General features: G+C 42.4%; 1 protein-coding gene and 1 long non-coding RNA gene across 5 annotated transcripts in view; one reads left to right on the top strand and one right to left on the bottom strand.

Annotated features, from left to right (window-relative positions):
- The window catches only part of LOC134353147 (mastermind-like protein 2), a 490,104-nt gene that overhangs the window by 378,178 nt on the left and 91,048 nt on the right, over positions 1–20,878 (top strand). The gene's annotated exons all lie outside the window — the stretch shown is intronic.
- The window catches only part of LOC134353148 (uncharacterized), a 49,793-nt gene continuing 40,281 nt past the window's right edge, over positions 11,367–20,878 (bottom strand). The window contains exon 3 of the long non-coding RNA XR_010019552.1: positions 11,367–11,400. This is a non-coding gene — a long non-coding RNA (uncharacterized LOC134353148). The remainder of the gene's footprint in view (positions 11,401–20,878) is intronic.

The following is a 20,878-nucleotide window of genomic DNA, read 5'->3' on the forward strand; positions in this document are numbered from 1 at the left end:
GTGTAAAAGCTGCTGAAAAAGTGCAGTGCAGGTAAATGATAAAGCAGAAGATCATAACGAGGTAGGTTGTCCACCTTAATCGTGCAAGAGGTCTGTTCAAGTGTCAGATAGAAGCTGTCCTTGAACCTGACGGTATGTGCTTTCGGGCTTTTGCCTATTGAGAGAGCAATGAGGTGTTTTGTTGCATGAGATGCTATACAAAGATTCCACCTTCCCTTTCAGGAAAATAGAAGAATCTCACAGCATGTTATTTTAGATCATAAGATATAGGAGCAGATTTAGGTCATCTGGCCCCAGTCTGCTTCATTTGAAATGGAGCATGGCTGATCCATTTCCTTCTCAATCCTATTCCCCTGCCTTCTCCCCATAACCCTTCACACCCTGACTAATCAGGAAGTTTCATTGCTTTCATAAGTGTCCGTATATATTTCTTAGTCAATATTGCTAAAACAGGTGATCTGACCATTATCCTCAGTTAGTGGGAGATAGCAGTTTGCAGATTTTCTATTTTAATGAACCACAGATGCTGAAAGTCTGAAATAAAAAACAAGCAAGTCATGTTGAAGCTGTGGGGAGAGAAACCAAGTTAATGTTTCAGTTTGACGATCTTTTTGTTTAAAACTGATTGACCTGAAACATTAATCCTTTCTCTCTCTACAGATGCTGACTAACGTATTGAGTGTATCCAGCACATTAATTTTCAAGCGTTTTTACCATTTTCAGCTTTCATTTTAAAAGTTTGTCTTAATGGAAAACTTGCTCATTTTGAAAATCAGTTTGTGAACTGAATGCCAGAAAAGTGTTTTTTTCCTGTTTGGGCCACCTCTGACTTCTTAGAATATCAAAGAAACAACAAAACTGGGTGTAAGTGGGAAAAGACTTAAAAATTGTGCAGTGAGTGGAGTGGTGAGCCAGTAACTTGGAAAGGAAACAGCTATCAAGACACGCGTGCCATCTTCCTTCCTGTTCCCAGAATTTGGAGACTTCAGTGTGTGTCACTTCAGCTAATTGTAATGTCTTACTTTAACATGAAGAGCAACTAATCAGAATTTCTGTAAGCTGAGGTGTTACGGTAAAGTTGTTTGTAATTTTGGAATCAGAATCAGAAGTTACCAGGATTCCATTATCTTGCGAGCATTTGCTATAGCCAAAGAGCACTTGTGTCACTGAAGAGAATAGACTACACTTGTTTTTAAGACCCCGTCAAATTAAGTACTAATCTGAGAGAAATCTGTAAAGAAAGTGTCATAGAACCGCTTGCACTCTCAAGGAACTTCCCAATTTTGCTTTCTTTTTTAATGAAACTTGCAAACTTCAGGTGGGGATTTTACGATTTGTTTTTTTTTGGTGCTCTCTCTAAACCCTTTATTGCCAGTTCTGATGTAAATACATGAGAAAACCACAAGTGTTGATTCAGCAGGTCTTCAGAGAAGAGACCTACTTGTCAGCACACTCAGCTGGAACCTACTTACTGTAATAGGAGTGCAGAGGATGAACCCTTCACTGAATGCGGAAAGGACCTGTAGACAGTGAAGGTGCAATGCTGATGGATTGCAACTTGTAAGGCTGGTGCCCAAGATCTAGAGGGCTGGATCCCGAAGAAGGGTCTCAGCCCAAAATGGCAACTGTTTATTTCTTTCCATGGATGCCACCTGCCCTGCCGAGTTCCTGCGCATTTTGTGTGTGTTAAGTTGGATAGCTTATTTTGTTCAGTCCCCTTTATGCTTTAACATTTCTGTAACTTTACGACACTGTCATTGATTTATTAACAATCCGTAAAACAATTCAATCTAAAACAATCCAAAATTGCTGCGACTTTGGCAATAGTTTGCATATTTAACCTCTTAGACCCGAGACACCACAAGTGATTCTGCTTATTTTTGTGGCCAAGAGTAGGCTATGCACTCAGTATGAGTGTATAGAATTTTATCTTCCTGGAAGAACTTCCTGAGTAAACTGCATTGTTTGCCCATGGAATAGGGCAGCACAGTAGCATAACACAATAATAACAGCACCAGCGACCCAGGTTCAATTCCCGCCGCTGTCTGTAAGGAGCTTGTACGTTCTTCCCCGTGACCGTGTGGGTTTCCCCCAGGTGCTGCGGTTTCCCCCCACATTCTAAAGACACATGAGTTAGTGGGTTAATTGGACTGAAGGAAGGGCCTGTTACAGAGTTTTATCTCTAAGATCATCTTGCCCCCAAACTGTGCCCTTTTTGAAATTTTTAACAGTCTTTCCCATAATTTTAGGTGGGTCTTTGATTGAATAATTGAAATACTATCATTGATATTCACTGAAATATTCGCTGTCCTTGGGACACAATCCAAACTTGGATGGAAAATTCTGCGGCATCATAAGTTGCAGAGACTTTGGATATCTGATGCCGGGTGATGTCACTAAGATCCGTATTCAATATTTAACTTTTATATTTGCCATGCCAGCGTTGGAGCCTGTGTCTCCAGTTGTCTTAGTCTCAAAACTCCAGAATTCCTTTTATAAAATACTGTACCTTCCCCTCTTTTGAAAGCATGACTTAAATCTTAATTCAACACACACAAAATGTTCCAGAACTCAGTAAGTAAAGCAGCATCTGTGGGTGGGTGGGGGGTGTGGGTAAACAGTTATTCTCCTCCATAGATGCTGCCTAACCTACTGCATTTTGTGGATGTTGACCTAAGATTTCCAGCATCTGCGGAATCTCTCACAAAGTACTGGAGGAACTCAGCAGGTTAGACAGAATCTATGGACATGAATGAACGGTTAATATTTCAGGCCAAGACATGACCGTTTATTCGTTTCCATAGATGCTGCCTGACCTGCTGAGTTCCTCCAGCCTTTTACGTGTGTTACTCTAGATTTCCAGCATTTTTTTTCCCCAGTGTTATCTTCTTTAAGTGACAATTTTTATGTAACTGTGCTCCAGTGAACCACCTTGGATTATTAAAGGTGTTATATAAAATGCAGTTTTTTTTTACACATACAGTAATGATAACTAAATACTGTTATAAAGAGTGGGAATGTTAACATAATCAAATAAACAAACCATCAACTTACACAAGTATTGAGTCTCCACATAAATTCTGGGTACCAATACAATTTAGATTACTCATGGCTTACATTTAAATATTGTAATAATCCCCAGAAATATCCTGTCAAATCTAATTTCATTAAACCAATAAATTCAATATTACCATCCTAAAAGAGGTACTGACTCATTTGTTTTAAACTGAGCAACACATTGTGTAAAACATTCAGTAAATTCATTGAGGTTTACAAACAAAAATTTGGATTAAAAAAATACTTAAAGAAAATTTGATTAGGTGAGAAAATTTGAGCTTGGCATTTGGATTGGATTGTGATCAATAAACCTGAATGGGAATCTGTATTTGTTTAAGGTGTGATTAAATCTGCAACTTGCAGCTGCTGTAAAAATATTTCAGTTTGAAATCAAACAGTATAGGAAACACTTGAGATTGAAATGAACTTGTAAAAAATAAATCTGGACTAAATTCTGCTCGTGGAAATGTGTGGGAGTAATAGTTTGATCCTATGGTTAATTTAGATAACCAGCAGGAAACTATGCAACAGTAAATTCTGCTGTTGACTTAATAATGGAATCTTTGCATCAGTACAGATGTTCAACTTGTAGCATGCTTTAATACCAGGAGGTGACATTACTTTTCCTTTCTGTGCCGAATAATCAGGGTAGAATATCTATCTATTCATCTGTCCATCCAGCACAGAGTAGGCACCTCCAGCCCTCCCAGCCACCCCGCCCCACAACCCCCATTTTACCCAAACCTAATCACAGGTCAATTTACAGTTGTAAACTGGAGCAGCCGGGAAAACCCACGCATTCCACGGGAGGACGTGCAGACTCCTTACAGAAGAGCTCTGGAATTGAACTCCAAACTCCGGAACATCGCGAGATGTAGTAGCATTACACTAACCACTACCCTACCATGGGGCCGAGCCACTGCTTTGCGTCCGTATATTAAAATTCCGCAGCTGAAATTTCTGCGATCGTAAAGTGGTTTTCAATGTCCTGATTCATGAGGTAGAGTTCCGTGGAAGAGTTTTCTTAATGCAGCTAGTTGTGGTCAAAGATATAGCAACATTGCCAAAAAGAATGCATGTGGGTCCAATACAGAATGGACTGATGTTCATGTTGTATTTTTCACAATCCCTGGAAGTCAAAACTGTTTCATTTGCCAATGGAGTGTAATTACCGTTGTAAAAATAAATGTGGGCACATGGCCAAGTGGTTAAGGCATTGGACTAGTGACCTGAAGGTCGTGAGTTTGAGCCCCAGCCGAGGCAACTTGTTGTGTCCTTGAGCAAGGCACTTAATCACACATGGCTCTGCAACGACACTGGTGCCAAGCCGTATGGGTCCTAATGCCCTTCCCTTGGACAACATTGGTGTCATGGAGAGGGGAGACTTGCAGCATGGGCAACTGCTGGTCTTCCATACAACCTTGCCCAGGCCTGTGCCCTGGAGAGTGAAGACTTTCCAGGTGCAGATCCATGGTCTCGCAAGACTAACGGATGCCTTAAAAAAAATAAATGAAATCTGTTAACCAATCAGTACAGAGCAATATCCCACAAAAAATTAGCATTTCTCCCTATTTCAATGATGTAGGGGAGGCTTACGGATACAGAGAGAGAGAGCTTGCTTGCTCTTGTTTGAAGTACCTGGGGATTCTTTCTAACATCTACTTCAGAATGGACAGTGGACTGAAGTTTGACATCTCATCCATAATCAGAAGTTACTGCTGGGACCATAAACCAGATTGAAAAGCATACTTGATGTGTTAAAGGGGGTGTTAATCTACTTAAAACAAATGAATTGATGCCTCTGTAAAAACTGCCACTCGATAAATGCGTCACTAACTTGCTTTGCGTTCCTGCACGTACTGGTAGCAGTCACTTTGAAACTGTATCATGTTGTTTGCCCTGAAGTTCATCTACTGCAGCCTGTGGTCACTGGTTATTTGTCCTCTGGACCACGTTTTTCTTCCAGCAGTCTTTCTCTGGAAGTTAGGCTCCATGTCCTGGACAGCACAGAGCAGGACGTACACTGACACAACAGCTTTAATATCATAGCCCTAGACCCACAGGCTGCCAGTGTTCTCACTGATGTGGGATGAGTGTGAATATCTTGTCTTAAACTCATAGATTCATAGAACACTCACAGAAATAGGCCCTTCAGCCCATCTAGTCCATGCCAAACTACTTCCTAGTCCCATCTACCTGCACCTGGACCATAGGCCTCCCATCTATGTAGCTATCCAAATTTCTCTCAAGTTTTGAAAACAAACCCACATCATCACTTCTGCTGGCAGCTCGTTCCACAGTCTCACCACCCACTGAGTGATGAAGCACCCCCTCAGGTTCTCCTTAAATATTTCACCTTTCACCCTTAAACTATGACCTCTGGTTCTAGTCTCACATAACCTCGGTTCAATCTTATTGATATCTTTCCTGTAGTTCTTGTTCTTTCACAAATAATCAATGTCTTGGGAATTCCTTCACTATTTAAAGTAATCTTAATAATTTCTTAAGATAATTTTAACAAGTGAAATGAACACCCTATTCCACTCTCCCCAACATGTTCACCTGATTAAAAACATTTTAACAAACTTAATTAAATCAAACACACATAAAATGCTGGAGGAACTCAGCAGGTCAGACAGCACCTGTGGAGAGGAGTGAAGAGTCAGTGGTTTGGGCTGAGACCCTTCTTCAGGACTGGAAAGGAAGGGGGAAGAAGCCAGAAAAAGAGGCTGTGTGGAGGGGAACAAAGACTAGCTGGCAGGTGATGGGTGAGACCAGATGGGGGGGTGGAGATGTGTGGGTGGGAGAGGGGAGATGCAGTGAGGAGCTGGGAGGTGATAGATGGAAGAGGTAAAAGGGCGAAGAAAAGGAATCTGACAGAGCAGGGTGACCCAGGGAAAGCAGAGCAGCACCAAAGGGAGGTGATGGACAGGTGAAGGGAGCCAGGATGTCCCTCCAGCATTTTGTGTGAGTTACTTTGGCTTTCCAGCATCCACAGAATTTCTTGTGTTAATTACCGTACATCAAATTGTCTCATTCTTTACAAGGGAGCCATTACACATGCATTATGTACTCCAGGTGGAGTTGGTGTGGTTCAGATTTTTCAGTTTAAGAGCTGGGAGATCTGCAGAGATTTGGGTTGCCAAGTTGAATTGTGTAAGGCTTCCACCAGTACATGTATCACGTGGATGGTGTAGCATTGACAGGAATCTGGGCTAGTGCTTGCACTTGAGAGCAGTTTGATTCCAAGCTGGCACTGCTTTGCGGGTCTCAGCAGAAGATCCTGTGGCACTTTTCAGCTGATCCAAAATACGAAATTCCACCTGACAAAAATTGCTGTGTCTTCACCAGCGTTTGGGTGCAACATCAGTGCTGGAGTGTTTATCTTTCTGAGAACTGAAGGTGTAATCCAGACACACTGCTTACGATCTGTGTGGGCAGTCTGGTAAAGCCCTTTTGCGGTAGATTGTTTTTGTTACTTCCTGAGTCGGCTCTTCTCCGTGGTAGAATCCCCTTATTTATTTATTTATGTATGTGCCAGCTATGACTCTCTCGTGTTTAAAAGAACGGGTGGTGGTGACATCCAGTAAAATGCAGCCTGCACAATCATTCAGAGGATGTGGTGGATGGAATGGTAATAGGTGGGATGTGGTCTCAACTGCGTATGCACTTGGTTTTCATCTGAATTGGCAACATCATTAAATGAATCACAGGAGTTGGCCTCAGTGTAACACACACATCAATCAACACAGATTATACTGTCTGCTCTGTAAACTCCTCCAGAATGATAACCATTCAAGATCTGTACACTGCCCGGCTCCTGCACAACTCTCGTCTTTCATTCCTCTCCCACCGATTACACACCACATGCCTTTGCTGCCTGGTCCTGAGATTTGATGCAAGGTCATAGAGTCATAGAATACAACACCACAGAAACAGTCCCTTCGGCCTATCTAGTCTGCGCTGGCTTCGTCTTCTGCCTGAACCCCGACCTGCACCTGGACCATCGCCCCCCGTACCCCTCCCATTCATGTACTTATACGAACTTCTCTTAAATGTTGCAATCAAACCACTTCCGCTGGCAGCTCGTTCCACACACTCACCACACTCTGAATGAAGTTTCCCCTGATGTTCACTTTAAATATTTTACCTTTCACCCTTAACCTATGACCTCCATTTCTAGTCTCACCAGCCCTCAGTGGAAAAAGCCTGCTTGCATTTACCCTATCTGTACTCCTCATAATTTTGTATACCTCCAGGCTCCTACACTATGCAACCTAGCCTATTCAACCTTTCCCTATAACTCAGATCCTCAAATCCTGACAACATCCTTGTAAATTCGACCTCTTGTTCCAGTCTCACCTGACCTCAGGGAGAAAGTATTTACCTTAACTATACTCCTCATAATGTTGTACACCTCTATAGGATGTGCCTCTGATTCTCCTGATTCTCTATTAACCTATTTAACAATTTGATAGGTGTTAAAATGTTAACACCTTGGCTTGGATTTCCCACGTTTTCTATCGTTAATTCAAAGTCCCTTCATCTTCAGTACTTTCTGCACACTCTGTAGTTCCCTCCTGTCTTCCCTCTGTTTAGGACATCTTAATGTCTGTCTCTTTGCCAAACATAAACACAAGAAAGCTTGCAGATGCTGGAAATCCTGAGCTGCTCGAGGTACTCGGCAGGTCAGGCAGCGTCTATGGAGAGGAATAGATAGTCAACATTTCGGGACGAGACCCTTCTTCAGGACAGACCCTTCCGAGACTCTTGTTTACCAAACAGTTGGTTGTACCCTTATACGCCACAGTGCATGGCGGTTAGTTGGATGTGATTACAGCACAGGCTGTTGGAGTTTGGAGCACAGTTTTGGTGTCCCCTGTAAACAAGTCCGTACCTTCCTTCCCGTGAGTGCATGAGTTTCCCCTGGGTACTCCAGTTCAAAGAGGTACTAGTTAGGCTAATTGGTCATTGTAAGTTGTCCTGTGATTAGGCTAGGGTTAAGCAGGTGTGGTGCTGAGCAGCACAGCTTGATGGTCTAGAACAGCCTGCTAAATAAGTAATGAACAAATAGATATTCTTATTCCGTTCTGTGCCCCTGTGATACGTTCCCAGTTTAGAAATGGTCATTGTTCTCTATTCGAGATAGTTGTGTATGTTTTTTTTTGTGTGTTCCACTTCACCTCCAAAACACTATATATCCACACATGCCTTTGAAAAAGCATTTGAGGTCACGGCACTCTTCAGGGTTCTTCAGGTAGGATAATTAGATCCATTGACATTCCACTCTCCCTCTCCCACTTCAGGGGAACTTCTGTTCCTCGTTGTGCACAGGGTCTGACACAGTGCAGCTCATTTCAAACCCTTCATTTTAAATAAAGCCTTTTTTTTCCACCCCATCGCATCTTGAGGAGAGGCAAACCATTAAAAATATCATTAAATCCCTTTTCCTTTGTCTTTTCATTCAGATAATGGCCGTGTACAACATATTGTGCTCATAGACATTGCTTTCTGAATTGTTTCTGGCTCACTCTCAGCCCCACTGTCTGCTTCTAATCTAACAATACACTGATCCCACCTGCTCTGTGTATTTATTGTTGTGTGTACTGTTGTGTTTGCACTTGCATCCATTGGGACTGTGGGCACTGGTCCAAGGTCTGCCGTGTTTTTTTTCTGTGACAGAATCCAGCTGCACGACTGCTTGGCATAGCCAGCACTGTCGTGCTGCCGTCCCTGGTGGAGGAGATAGTTGGTGATGATTTGGAGGCTGGCCTCGTGCAATGATGCGTTGACAATAGGTCTTGACGTGTTGATCCCTTGTGCCGGAGAGAATCTGTTTTAACAACACTTTTAAATGCATTCAGTTCTTTTTCTCCCCCCTCTAGTTCTTGGGCGAGGCTAGAACTGGAGGTCATAGGCCAGGGGTGAAAGGTGAAATATTTAAGGAGAACCTGAGAGAGAGATTCTTCACTCAGGAGGTGGTGCGAGTGTGGACTGAGCTGCCGGTGGAATGGGGGATATGGGTTTGACTGTAAAAATTTAGGAGAGGTTCAGTTGAATACACAGATGGGAAGGGTATGGTCCAGGTGCGGGTAATGGGATGAGGAAGAATAATAATTCAGTGTGGACTAGATGGGCTGAAGGGCCTGTTTATGTGCTATGAATCTATGACTAATGTGTAGGATACTGTCTACATTTAAATCTTGAGAGGTGTATATCCCCAGCAAAGTTCAAAGCAAATTTATTATCAATGTATGTATTATGTTTTGTAGCTTCAAAACATTAAACTAATCTCAAACTAAAGGAAGACACAGGAGTCTGAAATGTGATTCTGACTTTGTGTTTACTTTGAGTGAGGTGCGCATATGTCATGTGGTAGCGTGATGACATGTGCAATCCATGTATTTTTACATATAGCCTGTAATGAATTATTTAAATGAACAAGCATACTTAATCAAACAATGTAAATGCAAGATTACTCAACAATGTATGTCACCACGTACTACCCTGAGATTCGTTTTCTTGCAGGCATTCACAGGAGAGTGTGGCGCATGGCCAAGTGGTTAAGGCGTTGGACTAACGATCTGAAGGTCGTGAGTTCGAGCCCCAGCCCAGGCAGCGTGTTGTGTCCTTGGAGCAAGGCACTTAACCACACAGTGTTCCAGTCCACCCAGCTGAAAATGGGTATTGGCAAAATGCTGGGGGTTAACCTCGCGATAGACTGGCATCCTATCCGGGCGGGGGCGGGGAGGGGAGTCTCGTACTCTCAGTTGCATCACGCCACGGAAACCAGCATAAGCACGGGCCTGTTGAGCCTATAAGGCTCGGGACAGACTTTAACTTAACTTTTATTCACAGGAGAACAAAGAAAATCAATAAAATCATTGAAAAACTGCACAAAAAGACGGACGAACAACCACTGTGCAAAAGAAGGCAAATTGTGCAAGTACAAAATAGCAAATACTAATAATATTAGCTACCCCTAATTTCCCTTCCGAAGGTGGCTACATTTTGAACTATAGCTCTCCCGAATTGCTAATAGTACTGTACTCCCACAGCCCTGTTCTTTAAGGAAGGTGCAGAAGTTTAAGTGTCCAAGTCAGGGTGTGTATCTTAAACTTGATGGATTTCCTAGTTGCCAACTGCAGTTGCCCTCCAGGTCGGTGGGATGGAGTGGGTTAGGGAGGTGCTACTAAAGGCACCTTGGTGAGGTGTTGTTCTATGTACTGCAGGTAACGTGCATTGCAATCACTGTACAATAGGCTTAAATTGTACCATTGGATGCATCAAAGGGGAATTTCCAATCCACAAAGGCCAATGTTGCATCTCTAGTAAACTGGTTCATGTCAATTTTTATATTCCATTTGGTACTTTCTTATGCCTAGAGGTTGGGGATATGAACTTTGAATCATCTGGTGCATTTCTAACTCTTCAGTGCTGTAGGATTATTAAAACCTTTTTAGGACTTTGGAACTGCTATACTTTCAAAGTACAAAGTTTGAAATAAACTTGTTATCAAAGTATGTATATGTCACTATATACTACCATGAAATTCATTTTCAATAGGTTCAACAGTTCTATTTAATATCAGAGAAATGTCCACAATATACGTCCTGAAATTCTTGTTCTTTGCAGACTTCCACAAAAACAGGAGAGTGCCCCAAAGAATGAGTGACTGTAAAAACATTAGAACGCCAAAGCCCCTCCTACTCCCTCTCCCACACACAAGCCGCAGCAAAGCATCAGCCCTCCCCTCCCCCTCCCCCACTTACTTCTGCAAAAAAAGCATCTGCACCCTCTATCCTCCAAGCAAGGCCCCCAATAAAGACCATGATCTGCAGTACAACAAAAAATAGACATTCACTCGACAACTCGACATACCACAGGCTCTCTTTCTCCTCAATAAATGGACAGAGAGGTGTTGCCCTTTCACAGTGAGAGAAGAGATATATCAAAAACAACTCGCTGATTTGCAATGATAAAGTGTGCTGCGTAGCTTTTATCTGAGTTCTCTGACTCAAGAATCTGAACAAACTCTCCCCCACCAATGAGATAGAGAGAGCGCACGATTCGCTGGGTTCAGAGCCCTCAACGGCTGATCCGCTGTTTCCCATGTTCTGTTTTCTACTGCGTCGCTGCAGTCAGGGACATTGGCATAGAGTCGGTTCATCTACAGGGCCACGACACCTTGGAACCCTGAAGGCACGCTCACCTTCTAGGCTGCATCCTTAGGATTTTGAAAAGTGGCCAGTCGTGAGCTCCCAGGAGTGGGTCCCACCACTGCAAAGAACCAAAGTTTGAGTGTGACTCCAGGTCAGCATCTCTGACAGAATCCTGCCCACCCTGAAAGGGGAAAAGAGAAACGTCAAAGGTAGAAATTAAGCATTCACAGTAAAACAAAGAAATACGATAGAATCAATGAAAAACTATACACAGAAAGCAACAAACAATCAATGCACAAAAGAGTACAAACTGGGCAAAATACAAATAAATAAATAGCTAGAAAGATAAATAGATAATTTTATTTAAAAATTTGTAAAGTCCTTGAAAGTGATTCACAATCTGTGACTCAGTTCCATGTGGAGGTGAGAGACTTTAACCACCCTGGTTCAAGAGCCTGATGGTTGAAGCGTTATACTTTTTTCCTCCTATCATCGGCCACAAAATAGACAGGATAATGCAGGGAACTCCCCACATAAGAATCTTTGTTCATCCATCCTTTTAGAGAAACCACCGGTTTATGAACAGAGGAAGTGATTTATATGCCTTTGGAATGATAGCCCGATGTGGACAAAACAACCTGCTTTGCTACAAGAAGCAATTCCTTTGATCGGCAACTGTAATAAAATTAGAATATTGTTTTCTTTCAGGGAGGAAGGAGGCTAAAACAAGATATTACTGTCAAATGTGAAATCGGCATCTTATTAGAAACAGTCCACACAGTCAAAATAATTTGCTGTCAATGTGGAAAGCTTAATCAATTCACCACAGTGGCAAATATATTTGTTTGTGAAGTAAAATGCTGCAATGTTTGTCTATGATATTGGTTAAATAAGAGCTTGTGTCCAGTTGACTAAGTGGCTGGAACATATATTGAATATGTAACATGACCTGTTAGCGTTGTCAACTTGGCAGTACTTGCACCATCGAGGACATCTCAAAAAATGGTGCCTCAGCAAGGCTGCTTCCGTCATTAAGGACCATCACCATCCAGCACATGTCCTCTTCTCATTACTACCATCAGGGAGGAGGTACAAGAGACTCCGTGTTTTCCCACTCTGCCATCAGATTTCTGAACAGTCCTTGAAACCTTGAACACTACCTCACTGTTCCTCTTTTGCACTATCTGTCTCTCTTATTAATTCATCTCTCTCTATTATTCATCTATCTATTCATTCATTTATCTATGTCCATTCATTCAGTTAGTTATCTAACTATCTATTTCTTATTGCAACTTATAATGTTTTTTAGTGTCTTGCACTGTACGGCTGTCATGACACAACAAATTTCATGACATGTCAGTGATGATAATTCTGACTCTGACCCGACTTATCGCTGAGATTCCTGATAAGCTCCGCTTCCGGACTGCTGTTCTAGTTTGAGGAGGGATCATTGTGAAACCAAGCCAGCTCTCCCGCGTTAGCATTCGGACTCCAAATTACTCGGTTTCTCGGGAGCTGAGAAGTTGCTGTTGCACCTTAAGCTGAAGATGGAGCACAGATCACTGCAGGCTCACTGATAGGAGGATGTAATCGTTACCATCACTGTGTAGTGTCCGTCTGTCTCAATACAATCCTTCTGGAAACAGGAAATTAATATCCTTAATGATTTTAAAGCTGCTGTTTTTGGTGCAGTTGCTTCCAATTTAATCTAGCGCCCATCTTCAAGCTGTGTATGTGGTCGTGCAAAGGTGACCATTAGGAAGAAATGTGCACTCCCAGCTCAGCAGGGGGAGACTATTTCAAGCAACAGTGCCATTTGCTTCTATTGTCAGTTTGCCAGAGCAGGAATTAATTGATCTCTTCAGGTTGCTTAACTCAAAGTCAGAGTCGGGTTTATTATCATAAGCACAAGTACATGTATGCACAGATGCAATTAAAAGCTCAGTCGCAGCAGCATCCCAGGTATGTGAAAAGATCAACATATGAGGAGTGTTTGATATCTCTGCACCTGTACTCACTGGAGTGTAGAAGAATGGCGGGGGGGGGGGGTCTCACTGAAGCCCTACTGAATATTGAAAGGTCTAGACAGAGTGGATGTGGAGAGGACGTTCCCTATAGTGGGGCAGTCTAGAGGTGACAGCCTCAGAATAGAAAGACATCCCTTTAGAACAGAGATGAGAAGGGATTTTTTTTAGCCAGAGTGTGGTGAATCTGTAGAATTCATTGCAGTGGACATCTGCGGAGGCCAAATCATTGGGTGTATTTAAAACATAGGTTCTTGCTTGGTAAGAGTGTCAAAGGTTATGGGGAGAAGGCAAGAGAAAGGAGTTAAGGGGGTTTATAATCAGCCATGATGGAATGGTGGAGCAGACTCAATGGGCTGAATGGCCTAATTCTGCTCCAATGTCTTCAGGTCATATATGGACATCACAAAAGCAACATCTCAAGTGCTCATGGCCCATGAGGTGTCCTGTGATATACACCACTGGACTTGGGGGTGCCAGAGTTAGTGTGAGCACAGGCAAGTGTTTACACAATTGACTTGTGCAGAGGAGAAAATCAGTGATTTCCCAGCTTTTGTCAGCATATTTCTTCAGCACAGTTACTGGTGGGGGGAAAAGAAACATTGCTGGAAGTGCAGCAAGAGCAAACTGAACTGATAAATGAATTGTGTCTGCTGTGAAAACCCAGTCTATTCAGTGAGTCTCGTGAAGAACGTGTCTCGAAGAGGCAACATAGGTGGTAGATGTTGTAATAAGGTGTGGGACGGAAGCCCATAGTTTTAACCTGTGCACGGCTTGGTTACTGATGTGCAAATCTGTTTCCCTGCTGATTGTTGCTTAGTGTGAGAATTATATTTCTTCACTTCCCATTAATGAGATGAGGGCCACCCCACCTTGCATGCAGAGCTTTGGACAGATTTTCTCTTTCAAAGGTTGAGAGATTCATCTTCAGTCATTACGTACCCTTGTACTCATCAACCTACATACAGCCGAGGTCTCTTAGACTCAGTATGCATCCTTTTCCTCTCCAACTGTAGCATTCTGTATGCCCATGATTGGAATTATTCCAGGCTCTGGGCTCTGTAATTCACTTCCTAAACTCCTCTAACTCTCTACTTCTTCCCATCCTTTCCAGCTTGAGGCGTTTCTTGAAACTGACCTCTTATATCTTTGGAGTTACACACACACACACGCACACACACTCGGAATGATGGAAGAACACAGCAGTTCAGACAGCATCTATGGAGTGGAAGGTACAGTCGATGTTTAGGGCTGAGACCCTTCATCAGGACTGGAAAGGGAAAGGATTGTGGGGGGAGGGAAAGGAGTGCAAGCTGGCAAGGTGAGGGAGAAGGTGAGTGGCTGGTGAGAAGCTGTGACGTGATAAGGTGAGGAACTCACACGAGATGCTGGCGGAACTCGCCTGATCAGATAAGGCAGCATCTGCGGAGAGGAATAAACAGTTGACATTTTGGGCCGAGACCTTTCTTCAGGACTGGAAAGGAAAGGAAATACCACTGCGACCGTCCTGTTGCGTTGGCTTCATCCCCTCCTTCCCACCATGGAGGACACCTTCAAAAGGCGATGTCTCAAGTAGGCAGCATCCATTAGCCAGGGCTCTCACCAGCCAGGTCACACTGTCTTCTCATTGCTTCGATCAGGGAGGAGGTACAGGAGCCTGAAGCACACACGCAACATTTATCAACAGCTTCTTCCCCTCCACCATCAGATTTCTAAACCGTCCTGGAACCTGTTTGCAACTTCTCATATTACTCTCGTTTTGCACTATTTCTTTATTATCGTAACTTGTAGTAATTGTTTATGTCTTGCACTATACCGCTGCAGCAAAAGAAATTTCACGACATATGTCAGTGATAATAGATATGATTCAGATTTATTATCACTGACATATGTTGTGAAATTTGTGTGTAAAAACGCAGTATGTAAACACGTGCTGTTCATCATCAACGATTAAGCTACAATGCAGCAATTACTTTGCCATATGAAACAAAATGCGGGTTTCAGTATGAAATCTCAAATAGTCTGCAGGTTACACGGGACGAGAGAAACTGGGGAAAGAATTGGTGCAGTAGGGCGGGTGGTGCAAGGGTGGGGGTGAGGATATTGTTGGGACTAGTTCGCAGTCTGACAGCCCAGGCCTGTAAATATCTGCCTGTGTGCCCACTTTGTAATTTAGTACACTGTAGATTGAATAACAGCAGCTTACTTTACATAATAATTCATTCTGTCATATTGAAATAATGTATTAGGTTCAGAGCCACATTCTCAATAAATCAAAGTGCCAGAAGATATTATCACCCAGTATAACTCCGAGGTACTAACAGATGACAATCAATGTTTGGCAATTGAAAGATTAATCATTTGATTAAGCTTGTAAGCATAGTAAATTAAATTCATTATGTACTCTTTATTTCTGCAAAAGTTTTAATTCTTTTTTGCTTATTTGGATATTCTGTCTTCAAATCATAATTGAAGAATGCGCAAGTCATTTTTTTTTCAGAGAGTTGCTATTTTGACCTTTCCTCTTACTTGTTCTGCTTTAAAATTAATTATTGAAGCATAATTGCTATAATTAATTAACTGGATCTTTGTATAATATGCCCAAAACAAAATGGGAGGGAGGGAATGGGAGGGAATGTTTACAGAAGTGCATTGATGTCAAAAAGAGAGAAGTACAGAGTGGACATCTTGTTCTGCAGCTGACTCACAAGATCACAGTCCTATATTTAATTATCTGATGGCCCTTTTAACTCATCCCAGACAATATTGAATTCATTGGTGAGGTGACTTTGAATCTCTGAAACTAACAAGTGCTTTTCAAGGCCAGGAATACAATGTCCAAGGTATAATGTGGTTTTCACTCTATTTACTTGGCAATAGTTTAATCCATTATCTGAGAGAGTTTTCCTGTTTCAAGAGCCTCCTGATTCAGTGTTGAACTTCAATAGTTAGTTGTGTGTTCCTTTTCATCTACCTTTTTAGCCAGCATAAATAAAGCAGCAAACTGGTCAAAGTAGTACATTTCTAGATCCATGGACTTTATAGGAGAGAGATCCTGTTACACCAAGCAAATTTTACTGTTTAGTGACAAAAAGCCAGTCCACAACATGTGTGGCCTCCAAGATTAGATGCTTTCTGTTATCTGGTACATGTAACAGTAAGATTTATACCCCTTGGCTGTGAGATGGTATTTCTACACCACATATGGATCTTAGTGGTGATTCATCAGACCTGTGTCTGCAGTACAGCCAGTGGCTGCATTGCTTTCAAATTAAAGTGCTTCAGGTTGTGAAAGATGTTGCGTAAATGCAAGTTCTTCCTCTGAAGGATGTTTTGTTGCTAGGGTAATTCTGTTGCGCTCTATCTTTCTTCAAGTGCCAACCTCCCAGCACACTTCCATCTTACCAGCACACTTTCATCCTCCCCTCATTCTTCTTTGGTTCTCCTGATGCGTCTTCCTGCTCCACCTTAAGAAGGGCCGGGCTTCCAGAACACCTCATCATGAGGAGCATTCTAGTGACGCTCCTAATCTGCTCTGCTGAAAGGCCCACATTGACTTTGTCAAGAAACTTTTATCTACAGTGAGAGCCAGATGTGGTGATAACAACAGCGTTGTTATAGAAAACCACTGGGGAAATGGTTTCACTCATTATTAATGAAGGATCTCAGCCCGAAACATCGAATGTTTATTCCTCTCCATCAATACTGCCTGACCTGCTGAGTTCCTTCACCATTTTGTGCCTGTTGCTTTGGATTTCCAGCATCTGCAGAGTCTCTTGTGTTTAGAATTTGCTCGTCTCTGTTCTACTTGTGAATTCTGCTGCAAACTCAGAGATTGATTCACCTTGTGTAATCGGGATTCTTCCCCTCAGCAGGTACTCCACGAAGCATTTGTCCCAATGAAGGGTCTCAGCCTGAACGGCGACTGTTTATACTTCTCTATAGATTCTGCCTGGCTGCTTAAGTTCCTCCAGAATTTTGTGTGTGTGTGTGTGTTATGAATCATTTGTTACTGTGCTTTCCTTGCTTAAGCTCTTCATCCCTACTGGGGACAAGGAGTCCCTCTGTCCTGGGCCAGTCTTTCAAGTTGTCCCCAGGGGTAGCCCATCTTTTCCAGAGGTCTTTCCTCTCCAAGGAATGAGGTCTTCGGGATATCAAGTTCGACGGGTCATCGGGTCCATGCCAGCTCCCAGGGAAGCAATACCATCAGTCCCACTCTCCCTCTGCTTAAAGAAGACAAATGCAGTGCTGGTATTTATTTCAAGAAGAATAGAATATGAAAGCAAGGAGGTAATGCTGAGGCTTTATAGGACACTAGTGAGGTCGTACTTGGAGTATTGTCAACAGTTTTGGGCCCCATATCTGAGAAAGGATATGTTGTCATTGGAGATAGTTCGGAGGAGGTTCACGAGGATTGTTCTGGGAATGAAGGGGTTAACACATGAGGAGCTTTTGGCACCTTTGGGCCTATACTCACTGGAATTTAGAAGAATACAAGGGGATCTCATTGAAACCTACCGAATATTGAAAGGATTAGATAGGGTGGATGTGGAGAGGATGTTTCCTGGGGTGGGGGTATCCAGAATTAGAGGGCACAACCTCAAAATTGAGGGATGACCTTTTAAAACAGAGGTAAGGAGGAATTTTTATCGATACAGAGTAGTGAATCTGTGGAATGTTCTGCCACAGACTGCAGTGGAGGCCAAGTCTGTGGTTTTATTTAAAGCAAAATTTGATAGTTTCCTGATTGGTCACGGCATCAAAGGATATGGAGAGAAGGTAGGTGCATGGGATTGAGTGGGGATCCGAGACAATGGAATGGCGGAGCAGATTCAATGGGCTGAATGGCCTAATTCTGCTCCTGTGCCTTATGGTCGTCTGGTCTTTCGAGCTTCTGCTGGCATTTCAGTAGCTCTGGGTTTTTATGAGATGGGTTGCCAGCCGATGCCCAACCCTCCTCCTTTTGCAGCTGGGCTTAGGACCATCCATGAACAAGTAATATGGGACTGTACTTTATACCTATTAACATACAGGAGACATTCAGTACATCGGGTCCATGCTAGTTCCCAGAGAAGCAAAGCCATTAGTCTCATTGCCCCTCTGCTTAGCACCTTGCACTCTCTCTTACACAAGCCCATTAACTTCCCCTTGATTCTTTTTGTCATCATTCCATGCTAAGCCGTCTGCATCAGCACAAGGGAATTTAACCTGTGCACAACGTGTTATCACCCTGTACCTCGTTGGCACGTTAAGTATATTTCACGATCGTACACAATCACATTTTCTTTTCCGGTTTCTGATGTGGACAATGTTGGCAACGTGGAGTTTGCGATGATTTGTCTGCAGATTTTAGAACTGGCTTACTTATGCCGTTTTTATTGAAGAAATTATTCAGTGTGTACGTGTAGCTGTCACTGGGCAAAAAAAAATAGCACAGCACAAGATTCTTGTGCACACTGGTCATTACAAGTTAGAGGGAACATTGGTGACATGTATGTAGTTTGATCATAAATTGGAACCTGGACCCTCGAAGCTTCCAGCAGCCACTCCGACTGCGGTGACACTGCACCTCTGTAAGTGACGGTGCTTTTTGATCACTGAACCTTGTGTACATTCTCCCTTCATGCTCCCTTGGGTGGACTACATCACATCACTCCTCCAGAGTACTGAAACTTGCTTACATTTCAGATAACAATATTTATAATTCCACCTTCTAAATGCTTTGGCTGGAAGTTCCATCTCTTAAATATTTGTTCCCAAACCTCAAAGCAGCTAAGTCTCATTTGGATTTCTGTTCAACGTATGCTTCACCAGGACTGATTGCTCAATGTGCAACTGCTCAGTGTTGCACAATGCTGAGTGGCTTTGGCTCCAGATCTTGTACCAAACATTCCACCCTGCATGACACGTAAAGCCATACCGACAGACTGGCAGAACAGAACATGAGTGCACAGGCAGGCCGTGTGATTGACAAGGCTGGTAGAGTCATGTCACGTGACCTACAATGGAAAATGTAGAAGGATTTGATTTCCTTGTTTTGCTGTGTTTGTATACCTGGGTGATTTTTCTTGTAGCTCTTGCACTGTCTGTTTAACATGAAATTTTAAAAATAAATAAAGACATACTCTTATGTGGAGTCTGTAAGGATGTTTTAAAATGTGTTATAGCTAACACAAGGTTAATAACTGTTGTTGTAATTTAGGAAATAGTTATAGAACCCCACAGCACAGAAACAGGGCATCTAGTCTGTGCTGAACTATTATTCTGCCTAGTCCCATCAACCTGCACCCAGACCACAGCCCTCTGTACCCCTCCCATTCATATACCTATCCAAATTTCTCATAAATGTTGAAATCGAACTCCACGTCCACCACTTCCACTGGGAAGCTCATTCCACAGACTCACTACTTTCTGAGTGAGTAAGTTCTCCCTCAGATTCCCCTTAAGCATTTCACCTTTCACCCTTAACTCATGACCTCTAGTCCCAATCTTACTCAACCTTGGTGGGAAAAAAAACCTGCTTGTATGCACCCTATCTATACTCCTCATAGTTTTGTATACCTCTATCAAATCTCCCCTCATTGTCTCCCACTCCAGGGAACCGAGTCCGAACCTGTTCAGACTTTCCCTGTAGTTCAGGTCCTCACATCCTGGCAACATCCTTGTAAATTTCCTCTGCACTTTTTCAATCTTATTGATATCTTTCCAGTAGGTAGGTAGAACTGCACTCAATACTCCAAATTCACCTATGTAGAAACTAAATTTGCCCATAGCAAGGTGGTTCCTCAGGAAGCAAGGTTACCATTATCAGCTGTGCTATATGTGTCGTATTAGAGGCTGAAAGATGGATATTGCCCAGGACATCAGGGAGAATTCCCCTGCCTTCTTCAGAATAACATCAAGACATCCTTTAGGTTTGCGTGAGTAGGCTGGCAGGGCTTTGCTTTGATGCTTTGTCTGAAAGAAAAGATCGTCGACAGGGCACCACTCCCTTAACTTCATTGGATTGTCGGCATAGATTTACATACTTGAGTTTCCGGAACAGAATGCAAAAGTATGCAAGAATGCAATCTCTAAACCATGGTTGACAGGTAAATATTAAAATGAAGTTAATTTTACAAGCTAATAGCGTGTAACTGGGGAATTTTAAAAAGAACGACCAAATAAACCATCTTTTTCAAGATTCAACATTGTTTATCATCATTCTTCAAAACATGAGAATGAAATGATTGCTACTCTGGATCTAATGCAGCATAAAAAATACACAAAATAAGTATAAAGAGCAGAATTTTTAAAAAACACAATAAATATAGGTGTAAAAAACATGTCTTTTGGGAAGGAAAAGCAAGTTTAGTAGTATTCTCTTTGAAAAGTTATCAATAAAAGACAGGAGGTGAATTAGACCTACAGGCAATAGCAACATATCCAGTCATAACTCGTAAATTTGACCACAGTTGCATTTGGCCATTTTTCCACATGAACTAAGCTGCCAAATTAGTGAAACTAATGTATGTATCTCAATAAATGCCTAATCATGCTGTATTTTGGGTCAGATTATCAAAATGTTAGCAAGTGTGTTACGCAACGAGATGATATGAGATTGGGAGAGTATTATCATTGTGGTAAAACTGTTGT

Source organism: Mobula hypostoma, chromosome 10 (genome assembly GCF_963921235.1).
Source record: "Mobula hypostoma chromosome 10, sMobHyp1.1, whole genome shotgun sequence".
Classification (NCBI taxonomy): Eukaryota; Metazoa; Chordata; class Chondrichthyes; order Myliobatiformes; family Myliobatidae; genus Mobula; species Mobula hypostoma.